The 12728-nt window shown below is 40.7% G+C and overlaps 2 long non-coding RNA genes across 2 annotated transcripts; both read left to right on the forward strand.

Moving 5' to 3' along the window:
- Positions 1-1707: 1707 nt before the first annotated feature.
- On the forward strand, positions 1708-8498 carry LOC118599151. The gene is made up of 3 exons (XR_004948447.1): positions 1708-1750; positions 7428-7601; positions 7921-8498. It is a non-coding gene; the product is annotated as an uncharacterized LOC118599151 (long non-coding RNA).
- A 2952-nt stretch (positions 8499-11450) lies between these two features.
- LOC118599150 lies at positions 11451-12532 on the forward strand. The gene is made up of 2 exons (XR_004948446.1): positions 11451-12331; positions 12460-12532. It is a non-coding gene; the product is annotated as an uncharacterized LOC118599150 (long non-coding RNA).
- The last annotated feature ends 196 nt before the right edge of the window (positions 12533-12728 follow it).

Consider the following 12728-nt stretch of genomic DNA (forward strand, 5'->3'; position numbering starts at 1 on the left):
ATGGGAGTTGTAGTAAGGAGCATGAGGAGTCAGAACTCTGGCGAGGGCTCCCTCTGGTGGTTGGAGATTGGTGCTGACATCTGAACTGTGACACTACCGAGGTGAAGTTAGTTTTACGTTGGATATTCGACAGACATTCGGTCAGGGTAATACGCTGAATGCAAAAGAATTGAATTTTTAGCCAGAATTTTTATCACTATTGTGGAGGGAAAATAGGAAAAAACGTTGTTTTTACTTTGTCTGATAGTTTTGGAAGTATCTAAAAAATGAGAAAAAAAAAAATTTATATAAACTGATTATTTAGAAGTATTTTTTTTTTTAAATTAATTAATGATTAGGGCTGCACGGTGGTGCAGTGGTTAGCACTCTTGCCTCACAGCGAGAAGGCCCCGTTCGACTCCCTGCTAGGACCTTTCTGTGTGGAGTTTGCGACCCCGAAAGGGACAAAGCGGTCAGGAAAATGCATGAATGAAATGAATGAATAATTAATGATTATAAATGTAGACTGTTTTGACGAGATATATGTTTAACTTGAGCAAATTGATGCTTCCCACTTATATAAAAAAATGTACACTAAATTGTGGAGGGAACGTACATCAATACAGACTAATTTTTTTTACCTTTTTGGATGCTAGTGTGCCGCAGGATTTTTTTCATGGAAAAAGTGTACCTTGGCTCAAAAAATGTTGAAAAACACTGATGTATCATATCTATGGTCATATTTTACACTTAACACACAAAGATACCCCACAGACAGGATCTTGGGGTTTCAACACATGAAAATAAAAAAATAAATCAAATCATTTTTTTAATGGTTCTCATCTGCTTTTTTTCTGAGTTCATTCAAATCAAAACAGTAAAATTCAAATATCTATGGAACACAAACAGAAATACTTCTTTCAAAGGAAAAATCACATCTTGTAGTAACAAACGTAAAAATGTAACAGACTTTTTTAATGTAATACTTTGTGAATCTCACTTGTCTGAGTCTGATACTTGATGGTGTCTTATCTTTGGTTCAAGTTCATCAATGTTTGGGGTCAGGCTCTGAGCTGAGGAAATCCTCAGGATTGAGTAAAGGTGTTCATCAATCAGACGCTCCTATGTGATGTTTAGTTTAGCTTCAACAAATAGAACAGTTGTTCACATAGATACTGTATGTGCTGACAAACGTAGAGAGAGTCTGAGCAGCTTGGATGTGCAGTTGGAGCATTGTGTCAGGATGAAATGTGCAAACTCAGCAGCAACCACTAATATTGTTCTTTCATTGTGTCATTACACATTACTCTTTCTGCTGAGTCAGCAAAGTTTCAATCTTCAGTCAGTCTTTATGGAAGAGATCAGTTCAGGTTTAGAAAAGAACTTTTTACTGACAAACTGATGAAAAAGAGAATCTAGAAAAGCTCTACAGCTGTTTGAAAAACTGATGATTGTTTGATATTTTCCTGATCAGTTGAGTTGATTGTGTGATGATGATTGATCTGAAACTGATCTGTTTCAATAATGATCTTGTAAATGTGATCAAACTCTGTTTACTTGTTGGAACTCAAGCTGCCATCACTGCTCCTGAACACACTTTTCTCTCTGGTTTCAGGTTGTGTGGCTGCAGTTTGTCAGAGATCAGCTGTGAAGTTCTGGGTTTGGTTCTGAAGAACAACCCGTCCAGACTGAGAGAACTGGACCAGGATTCCGGATTTCTTCATCTGTGTGGTTTTCTGGAGAGTCCAGACTGCAGACTGCAGACTCTGAGGTCAGACTCCATGTTTCAGTTTTGTTCAGATCAATATGATGTCAAAGTTGTGTTGACACTAAACTGCAGACATGAGGTTGATGTTCTCCTGCTGCATGCTGACCATCTTCATGCTAAAAGCTGTTTTCTTCTTCTGAGCTTTAGTCCATTCACTGTGACAGAAGATCTCATGTTTGAATGTTTCTTTACATCTTCTTCATTTCTAATGTCAGCGGCAGAGACCATAATTAGAATACAGTGGCGGGCCGTGCATTTCACACCTAGGCCTTCAGTAGTGCTCCATCTGAATCAACCCAACCCTCAATAACTATTTTATGGCTATAAATTATTTTCACAGCTATACTGCAGGTACAGCTGTGACACATATATAAAAAAAACATAAAAATAACCTGATAAAATTACAATATTGTTTAGGAATATAGAAACATTTTCCTCACCAAAAATCTGGATTATTTGTACACAAAATCCATCCTCCTTTCTTTCCTCAAGAAGATTTCAATCACTCTGTCATGGAGATTATCCGTGCGTTTCAGTTCTATCAAGAAGTCCTTTTCTATCACCATGGAAGCTAATGCTGAAAGTCGAGCCTGCCCTGACGTATTTCTGGCATAAGTTTGAAGTCTCTTCAGGGCTGAGAATGTCCGTTCAACAGAAGCAGTGGACACGGGGATGGTCACCGCCAAACACACAAATGTGTACAGCTGCCCCATGCTCTCATGAAGATTTTTCTGCTGAAGGAAGTCGGGGAGATCAGTGGGAGATTTTCCTGAAAAATCTTCCATGGCATACATGACAGTCAGTTCTGTTCTCAGCTGAGATGGAGAAGTGTTCCGTGGCTCTGTGATAAGCTGGAAAAGACTGCATGTGGGAAATTTCTCTGGTATTCCTGAAACTTCTGGGGGTCGAGGAGGGTGACAAAGATCAGTTCTTCATGGTCTTGAAATCTGGTCTGTGTCTGGAAAAAAATATTGTCCAGAATCCTGCCGTGGAGTTGGCGGTAGTGCGCGTGAGGATCTTGCACTGGACCTCTTCGTGCGCTCGCAGCGCCCGTGGTGCGTTCAGTGGCCTCGTAGATTTCCTCGTATCGGCTTCTCTCTCGCTCAACGGTGTCACAGAACTCCTTTACCCTTGCCAGACAAAACTGTACATCCAGTTTTTTGTTCTGTAGTATTGAAAAGAGCACATCTGAGTGCTCAAAAATGCCGTTAAATGTGTGAAGCAAAAAACAAAACTCAAAATCATCCAAACGTGCGTTAAATCCATCAGTACAGAACCCTCATCATACTCGTCATGATGCTCCAGAATGTGATGAAACAGTTCCTTTAGAGCATCTCTCTTCTCAAAGACTGTATTGACCACTCTGGATGTGTACTGCCACCGTGTTGGTGCCACGCGAGGGAGACGTCGCTGCAGAATTCATCCAGTAGTTGCGTGCGTCGAGGCGATCTTGAAAAAAATGCAACAAGGCCATTGAGGTGGGCGAAAAAGATCTTGCATTCTTTAAGCTTTGAGGCCCCCTGAGTCAATACTGAATTGAGCCGATGTGCATAGCAGTGTATGAATAAAGCCAAAGGTGCTCTCTCCTTAACTTTAGCCTGCACCCCATTTAATCCAGAAGACATGACCGCTGCGCCGTCAAAAAACTCTGCCACAATTTTACCCAGACTTTCGTTTTCCACCAAAAACCGGATAATGAGACATGCAATGTCATCGGCTCGCTTCCCACTGGTAACATCTTCAAATCTGACAAACCGCTCCTTGACACCTGTGTTCATTACATAACGCAGAACCAGTGCGAGCTGCGATGCGTTACTCGCGTCTGTCGTCTCATCCACCACAACAGACACAAACAGAGCTTTATTAACTTCCCTTCTGATCTCCTCCATCACTTCAGCAACAACACTGATCAGGTCGTTTTGTATTTGGCCCGACGTCCCACTAAACACTTTATTAGTGGACAGGTGGTAATGTAAATCCGTGTCGCTCTCAGCAATGAGAGAAAGAAGCTCCACGTAGTTTCCTCCGTTTGTGGATCCAGCGCTTTCATCGTGCCCCCGAAATGAAAGTTCCTGCTTGCCCCCAAAAATGACACAGTCTATACGTTTTTTCAAGATTTCCCTGTTTTTCTTCACCTTTTCATTATGGAGCTCCGTTTCCCTGCGCACTTGCTCGCTCAGCTGTAGATCCACTCTGGTTTCCCCAAAGGTTTTGGAGAGCACCGTTGCTTGTAAGTGTCCGGCGGTGCTTTGATGCCTCGTTGCTGCCTTGGTAAGGCAAGACAAATTCTCAAATCCAGTGTGGCTCCAGACACCATGACGATCAGAGGCAAATAACAAGCACTCCCAGCAATACAATTTACAGCGTTCCTCACAGCGTGTGAGCCAAGAGTACCGCTCGTGGTTAGTGGACTGAAAGTGGTGGACAAATCCTTTTCCCGGTTGTGACAAGCTTGATAGCTTCGGAGTTGCCCGACCTTGCTTAACAATGTCCAGCTTTTCTTGAAAAGTCCGTCTTGAAAATGGCTTTGACAGTAAGTCTGCAACCAAATCCATTTCTTCTCCTCCTTCAGCCATTGTGGGTTGACAAAACAGCTATTAAATTCGATATATTTGCTTGTGCAGCTCGCTGAGTCGCTACAGATGCAGTTTGCTAGCTCTGGCTAGTACACTCTCTGACTATCCAATCAACGCGTGTGAAAATGCTGACGTTTCCGTGCGCCTGCTAGAGGGCCTTGGTGTCGCCTACTCCAAATCTGATTGGTTGAAGCAACAGTTTGATCGACATTTATTTTATGCTACAGGGCCCACAGAACTGATTGTGAAGGCCTCCAGGCAGTTTTCTTTGACCCTAGCAACAAATAGTGCTGAAATGTGATTGGTTAAATGCTTAAATATGAAAATACACGTCTGGAAGCAGCACAACCAGGGGGCTAGCAATGAAAGGAAGCGGACAGACCATTTGGAATGATTGAATACATATTCATGGACAAAATATAATTAATATCAGTCTGTGATTCAGATATTTTTAGGCCAGCAGAGAAGGCCTTGCAGGCCCTGACGGCCCACCACTGTTAGAATATTAGATACGATTATTAGTGATCAAGAAGGTCAATAATGACGATATTCATTTGCTGTAAAAGTGAAAATACTGGAATCCTAATTTATAACTCAAACTTCAACAATTAACTTTATTTAAAAAACAAATAAATAAAAAAAGAATGAAATTGTTCCTGAGCATTTAGAGATTCATCTTTCATAAGATTTTTTAAAAAGGTAAATAAACAGTTCACTAAAATGTTTCATATAAAACAGTTTTATATAAATATACAGCAAATTAAATGACTTATCTTTGCTATAACAAAAAAATACAAGCTGTTCCTTGACACGGTGTCAGTAAGATTTCTTATTTGTTCAAATAATAATGTAAAACAATGTATTTCCCTGAAGTTTTATTGTGAAAAACTAAAGTGAGATACATTTTGAAAAAACTGTTAAATCTGTAAATCTTTAGTGAAGAGACAAAGTTGTGATGCAAAAACCAAGTTGTCCTGCATGGTCTCCATGGAAACGGCTTCTCCTGGTCTCATAGACTGCAGAGACGTCACTGATGATGAACTCACTAGGAACTGATGGGATGGTGAACATAGAAACTTCCTTGCATTTTGCAAGTGTCTTGAAGCGCCCTTCATTCTGACTCCACCTGTCTGGAATAGGTGGTGGAGGACCCAAAGTGCAGGAGACCGGGCTTGGAGGCAGAACCTTCAAACATTTAATAAATAAACTGAAACATGAACCAAAAAATGGATCAAGAAAGGAGTGTCAAAACAGATCAGATGATCTGATAAGGAAGAAGTGAAAAGCAGACACTGAAATAGACTGAAGGTAATTCACTGAAATGAAGACGACTGTGAATCATGACAAACCTGAAGCTGGTGTGACTGAAGGACAATTCACAACAAAAATGACCAAACATCTGGACCATGAAAATAAATGGAGATTCATTTGACTTCATTTTGGTTGGAGCCAGAAGCCAGTCATTTTCTATGGGTGACATCATACTGACTCGGTCCAGTTCTCAGATACTGTCAATGGTGTTTCCGTCATCCTTGTTTGTCCCAGATGCAGCACCCTGTTCCTCCATAGTGACTTCTTCTGGGACAGCTCGTTCCTCTTGAGTGACAGCATCCTCTTCCTCTTTCAACCAGACTTTGGTCTTTCTCAGAGTTGTCAAATGAAAATGCATGAGTCTTCTAATGAGGATGTAGGAGACAGGCCAGCACCACAGGCTTTATGTCTTCTCATGTTGAGACATGCTTAGCCAGGCTGTCCCTCATGGATTGTCTGAGTGTTCCAGAGTCTTTTATGGAGCTTCTCCAACCCATTGTTTTGTAGTAGTGTCTTCAGCACAGTCAGGCATGGAATGATGCAGGATATTGATGAGTTACTGTGACCTGAAATGTCACTTCTTCCATTGGGAGCAGAGTTTCACTGATATTAGACACAATATCCCACTGTTGGAGGATCTGTGGAGCTTCTGAATCCTCCATATGAACCAGAGTAGAGTTTAAGTGCACGTTTCTGTTAAAGCATTCTCTGCAGCATGTGGAGCACTGAGTTCCACCTCGTTGGAACAGCCTGGATTAGGTTGTAACCTGGTAGGCCAAGTTCCCTCTAAAAGTTTGACAGATGCTGTTTGTCCAGAATGTAGTGTTGGAAATGTGTGGAACACGTCTTAAGCATTGTAATGACATGTGTCACCAACTTGCTGCAATCACAGTTGAAACGGCTCCAGCTCTATTTATTGATTTATTTTCTCTTTAAGCTGCACGTGGTTGGTCAATATTAGAGATGGGATTTCTGCAGGGTTCTCACAGGGTCTGAAAAAGTCTAAGAAACCTTGAATTCATGAATGTGGAAATAATACCTTCTAAAAAACCTAGAAAAGTCTTGAATTTATATTTCTGAGCCTTAAAAATTGTGCTTCTAAAATTTTACTTTATCACATTTCTAATAAAATATTACATTTTTTAACTCTGAATTCTTTGATGAAATTGTGTAAATAAAGAGCATCAGAACCAATCGTTATGCAGTGATACACTGGATGTCCACTGCTGGCTGAAAGACAATAGAAACTAAAAAGAAGCTCTACAGCATCACAGTACAGAACACAAACAAAAATGAGAGAAGCTTCAGTTTTGATGATGGAGAAATGCACATTTAACGTGACATTGAAGAATAAAACATCTTTGAGGTTTATTACACGTCTGTAAAAAGAGACTTCAATTTGGATCAATGCTAAATCTGCAAAGCACTTAAAGATGGAGCTGAAATTCTCCCATGATTCATTGCTGTTTGGAGCAGAGCTGAGCAGAAAGAGGAAGTGGACTTTTTCTGCTGATGGTGCAGAAACATCAGTTGGTTTAGATGCAGCCACAGGCTGATGTTTGACTTTCACACATCTGGACTTCTTTACTGAAGCAGATGCATGTTGTCCTGAATGTTCCTGAATGTTCTTCTTCTCTGCTTCTGCTGGACTCTTCTGATCTGCTGCTGTTGATTCACATCTTTGGACTTTTTCCAAACTTTCTGATCTTCTTCAGCTCTGAACTCTTTAGAAGAACTGAAGGATGAAAAACATGATTTTTGTCTTTAAATGAAACTCTTTCTTCTGGATTCAGGTTGAAGAACTGCAGTTTGTCAAAGATCAGCTGTGCTGCTCTGGTCTCAATTCTGAATTTAAACCCATCCCACCTGAAAGAATTGGACCTGATGTTAAACAACCTTCAGTCTTCAGATGTTAAGCAGCTCCAGGATCTGGTCAAGAGTCCAAACTTTAAACTGCAGACTCTGAGGTCAGTAGAGGGTTGGAGTCAGTCCAGCTGCTTCCAGATGTTTGGTCCTAAAGTTAGTCTGAGAGTAAAGATGCAGAGTTTCCTGTGAAGCTGCAGCTTCTCAGTGAAGCTCTGAGGAGAATGATGACAGGCTTCAGGACAACAGTCAGCCAATCAGAGCAGCAGAAGCTCCAACAGGTGAAGAAGACAGGAAGCTGCTGCTCTGAACAGAACTGAAGCTCCTGCTGCTCTTTCTGCTGCTGTGCTGCATCACTGACTGACACACCACCATCAGATACAGACAAAACTTCATCTCTGGACTTCTCATTTCTCTTCGCAGGTGGGAGGGAAAAGCTCTTCCCTTTATCAACTGAGCAAAAAAAAGGAGCATCATCATCATCAGCTGGTCTGCAGAGATGTTTCTGGAGGTGGAGAGCAGAGTGATGTACTTCATCTTCTCATTCTAACTTGGAGTGTTGGGAAGTCTTCTGCTTCTCTTCTCTCTCGTATTTGGAGTTTCTCTTAACTTTGTCCACACGCTCTTGCTGTAGTTTTCTCCTCATGTGTCCTGAAACTGTTTCTCTGAATGATCTGTGATGGTGATTCATCAGATTCAGACATGATGGTTTCCTGCAGAAGCTCAGAAGTCTTTTCTGGTGTTTCTTGGACTCCTGCACGTCTCTGAACCACAGAGTGGACCAGCATTCTCTGAACATCCTTCAGCTGGTCCAGAAAGCAGCAGCATGGCTGCTGACCAAAGAAAGAAAACCTTCCAGCAGTTCTGGCCTCAGGATTCTCCATCTGGGAGCATTTTGGTTCTTCTTTTTCATCTTTATCAGACCTTTCAGAACCACAAAGTGGACTGAGTTCCTCTGATTACAGTGTTAGTAATGGCCTGGGACAAAGCTAAAATAAGTATCCAGATATATTCCATATGTTCTAATGTATCAAAAATAACAAATATTTACCGTTGAAAAACAAAAGTTTTTTGTAAAATTTGTCAAAATCAACGACAAATCACACCCACATTTCGCCCTGCTTCAGAAACGGCTCGATTTGGGTCACGTGACGCGTTGACGTCATGTGAGTGAGACAGCGCCAGCAGCAGAATGCAGGCGGACCCAGGGTGTCTGCAGATACATGTATGTGTGTCCGCTGCGGCAAAGTTGAATTCTATAAACGTCGGTGTTATGGTCCGACGGAGTATTAGGGCCACCAAAAAAAAAAAAGAAAATTAAAATTATGATTTTTAAAGTCGTAAATTTACGAGATTTACAGTCGAAATGAGCCTATTGCGAATGAACACTGTGAGCAGAACCAGACCGACTAAACTGTGAAAAGCTTCTGATTTCAACAGGTAAACTGAATGTTTAAAACATTGCACCTGTTTGGAAGTTTATTTGTTTGATTTGCAGTTTATTAATCATTGATGGTGGCCTGCAGGATCTCTGCAGATCCGTTGATGAAACCATCGACAGTCGCAGCGGTCCACCAGTCATTTCTTCCTCCGTGAAAGATCAGATCTCATTCATTTCTGTGTGATGCTTTCATCTGAAGAGGAATCGTTTTCGGAATTTTCAGTGTACTTAGCTAACGTGACAGACTGTTGTCATCCCCTGTTGTTGTTGTGTGTTGAAACGGGACGATTCATGTGGAGAACGGGGCGTACGAAGCACTGTTTACATTCTCCTTTGGTGGTGAAAGAGCTTCCGGGTATGTGAATAAAGTGAATAAATAAATAATAATAAAGTGGCGGACGGTCCTGCAAACATGTCTCTAAGCTCTTTATTTTGCATATGAAACTCTGCACTACCGACCCGGATAGTCAGCGTCATTGATGATTTGATTTTGAGTCGCCAAAAGGTTCTGATTTGTAAATAAAACTTCACGAGATGCTCCGCGTCTTCCAGCTTCGAGCATGGCTCTGATAAACTGACAGCTTTCATTTTCATCGGCATTCTCAGCGTCACTGTCAGTGTCATTGCCATATTGTGAGCTCTTACTTTACGCGCTGCCGGCTCAAATTGATAGGGCTTTACAGTCCTCAAACCACAAACACCCGGCGCCTCTGAATCAGCGTCACTTTCAGAACAAATGTTTCCACAATCTGAGTCTGAAGACAGAATTGTGGACCTTGAAATATCGCCGCTATCACTAGCTCCGACATGCAAAGGAGAAGCCATATTGCTATGTTTACTCTGGTGACGTCACACGCACCACGTGTCCAAAACTGAGCTTTTCCCCAGAAGAGACAGGTTTGCCAAATTTGGCCTCAAAAATGCAGTTTTATTTCAATATTTTGTGCTCAAAACACGCCAAAACATTTGGAAATGGTAAATATAAGGCGAAATACAATTAACACCGAAAAAGACCCACAACCCCATTACTAACCCTTTAAAGGCTGCTGGGTTTTGTATTTTGTTCATTATTTTACAGGATGTTGTTCTATTGTAACCATGGTAACTGTGGGAACCACACTCCTGTTTACTCTGAGTCCTGAAGCAGAAATCCCACCAGAACTAACAAAAGTCTCTCAGTAGAATCATTTTTATATCATCTCTGTTCTGTTGATGATAAAATATTGACTCATGCAGTTTGAAAGACTCACAGTTTTATTTTGATGTTTTCTACAGTTTTATGATTGAACTTCCTTTTTCTTTGGTGTTTTCTGGGTAAAACTCTGTTCTTTTTCATGCTGACAGCATTTTAGCTTCAGTCTTTAAATAAGTTTCATCTAAATCCAGTAAAATCTGATCATTTTCTAGAAAGTCTGAAACTAGTAGAAACTTTCTGAGCATAAAGCCTGTTTTCTCCAGAGGACATGAATGAACAGAGTGGATGTTAGTGAGGAATGACAGAGAATCACTTTGATGCAGCTGCTGCAACAACACTAACTGCATTGAAGCAGGAGGGAGAAGGGAGACACCTGCTGGCTGTTTCCAGAACTGCATCTTAGTGTCTAAAGGTTCAAAGTGAAAGCTGTCTGTCAAATTCCTGCAGCCTGTTTGGATCTAATAAATGCTCTTTTGAATCAACACTGTGTTTCAGATTGATTTTGTCTTCATTCTATCTTTGACTCAAAAACAGACTTTAATCTTTAGCCTGCCCCTCATCCTGTTAAAGCTGTTCTAATGTTCATGTGTTTGCTTCATTCTCAGTAGAAATGGGTTGAAAAGAGCTTTGGAATGTTCAGTTGGTGCTGATGTCTTTCTAGATGGGGGGCAGAACAGATGAGAGCTCCTCCCTCCTGATTCAGAAGGGAACAGTGGGCAGCAGCTGAAAAGAGGGAGTGGAAATGGGAAAAGTTCTCTGGACATTTCTCCTTTCTAAGAACAGAGAGACACGACTCCATGAACAACAAAAGATAAAGAGTTTGAAAACATGTCCAAAGCTGGGCCGGATCTGAATTCTTCCCCCACCCCTCCGATTGTAGGGGTATTTGGAGCTGTAGTGGTGTCCAAACTTGTTTTTTAGGGGTAGCTGTATTGAGTTTAGACTGTGTATCCCTCCTCCACTCAAAGAAATGATTCATTGGTTGGATTCAATTTAATTAAAGGCAAGTTTTCCATCCAATACATATGTGTAGTCTGAACTCAAATTGTACATGTTTGTTCAATGTAAAGAATTTGAGTTAGTCCAACCAACCTATTTATAGTTACTGTAAATGGAAAGAATTGCATTTAATAAACATAAATGATTTATGTTAGTTCATCTCAAAATAAAGTAATTTAATTAATTTGAATTATTTACTTCGTCTCATGAGAAGTGTTTTGAGTTCAACCAACTCAACTGAATTCAATTCAGTGGAACAGAAAATGTTACAATAATGACATCAAATAAAAATAGGTTTGATTAACTCAATTTTATTTATACACGACTACAGCAAAACAACATTATTTAGTCTCTGAAATACAGTTCTGAAAAATACAATTACATGTTCAAGGAAACCCTTTCAAGTGTGCCAACATACAATTTACTTTAGATATAAAATTACTATTTCAAAATAAAAGAAAAATAGAAGCACTTCTGAAAAATGAAAATACGTATAAATAAACTGAGGATAAAACTCAGTCCCCACAATAAATGAAGATGAATACCCTGACAGTTCAAAAATCAATTTGTAATATATAAACTTTTTTTTCAAATATAAAATGTGGACTTTAAACTAAAACCAGTTTCACTCTACAAGAGTTTAAGCAGATCTTGAAAAGGGGAAATAAAAAAGGAGAAAAAGAAATGGCAAAAACTTTAGGATTTGTAGGAATTCAAAAGACCTCAAAGCCAATTACCACAATTTAGTTTGGTAGAAAAGGAGTTCTTCTAATGTGTCTAATGTGTGTTCCTGAGGTCTTGAACACCTTCAATTCCAACAGCAACATCCAATCCCATTTCTTCTGAGATGGCTGACCGTAGCTGGAATCCTTTCTGCGATGTCGTTTTCAGTGGATGTCATGATTCTGCCCCACCTTCACCTGCCTGATTGCTCATTCTGAACACCTGCGCGCTCCTCTATTTAAGACTCTTCCCCTCTAGACTCAGTACTGGATTGTTGTCTACTCCCTGAAGTTCTCTGTATGCACGCCTTGCTATTTTGTCTCGTCCTCGACCCTGCTCATGCTCTGGATTCCTGCTCCTGCCTTCACCCTTCGGTACCTCCGCCTTGGACCCACTCTGATCTCCGTGTTGCTGACCCTCGCTTCGTCCACGTCTTGCCGCCCCTGCCTTCTCCTCTGGATATTTCTGCTGCCCTGGTGAGACTGTTTCCATTCTCTCTCTTATGTATTAATGGACCTCGCTTTATTAAAGGAGTGGATTAAGCGTTGAGTTTCCCTCCGCTTCTCTTTGGATTTACAAATACTAACTTTGACTCTCTTCTCAGAAGAACCCTTGGACTCCCCCTACTGCTTGGATGACCTTACTGCAGACATAATAAACTGCTTTACTTAACTAAATCCTGACTCATTGCATTTTGGGGTCCACCTTTGCCTATTATCCCTGACAGTGGAAGAGGTCTGAAACACAACAAATAACTATTAAAAACAAATAAATCTACAGGTGGGTCCATTTTTGTTTTACTTCTCCAAAAGCAAAAGTGACCACAATCTCTAAACATTCAAACCTGGTCATTAAAAAGTGACCTCCAGTGTC

Source organism: Oryzias melastigma, linkage group LG9 (assembly GCF_002922805.2).
Source record: "Oryzias melastigma strain HK-1 linkage group LG9, ASM292280v2, whole genome shotgun sequence".
Classification (NCBI taxonomy): Eukaryota; Metazoa; Chordata; class Actinopteri; order Beloniformes; family Adrianichthyidae; genus Oryzias; species Oryzias melastigma.